At 56.6% G+C, this 592-nt stretch overlaps 1 protein-coding gene across 6 annotated transcripts in view; it reads right to left on the bottom strand.

Moving 5' to 3' along the window:
- LOC100741473 (solute carrier family 12 member 4) overlaps positions 1-592 on the bottom strand; it is a 102,307-nt gene that overhangs the window by 31,181 nt on the left and 70,534 nt on the right. The gene's annotated exons all lie outside the window — the stretch shown is intronic.

Raw genomic sequence — 592 nt, forward strand, 5'->3', positions numbered from 1 at the left:
GACGGGATCGGCTGGTCTAGATCGAAAGAGAGGAGCCGCACGCACGCAGCCAGTGCCGGCTGGTCGCTCGGTCGCGCACGCTCCTCTAATTAAACCACGCCGGAACGACGATCCCCGGAAGTGCGCGTCTGTGTTCGGGAGGATCGATCGTTCCGATTGCCACGGAAGCGCATCGACAGGTACACCACGCAACCGGGTGGATTTCTCTCTGTCTTTCTCTTTCTTCCTCTTTCTTTCTTTCTTTCTTTCCTTCTCCTTCTCCGTCGGTCCTCGATAGAAACGTTTTTCTCGGTTGGTCAAATCGTGGAATACGGTTTTTCAAAAATATCCAGCGAGTAAAAGCTCGAGGGATGCTCTCGCGGTGGCTAACGGGAGAGAATTACGACGCAACGAAGACGAAGAGGGAATGGACGGGCAGCTAACTGTAGGTCACCACCCCTGGACGCTCGTCTTCCCCGTGGCTTAGATGCTGCGGAGTGCTGGAGCACCTTCGCCACCCTCTAGCCTGTTCCCCCTCTCTCCGTGTCTCTCCGCGACTCACTCGCGCTCCACCGCTCCCTCTATCTCTCCTTTTCTGTTCCACCCACTGACG

This window comes from Bombus impatiens, unplaced genomic scaffold (genome assembly GCF_000188095.3).
Source record: "Bombus impatiens unplaced genomic scaffold, BIMP_2.2 scf_0548, whole genome shotgun sequence".
Lineage (NCBI taxonomy): Eukaryota > Metazoa > Arthropoda > Insecta > Hymenoptera > Apidae > Bombus > Bombus impatiens.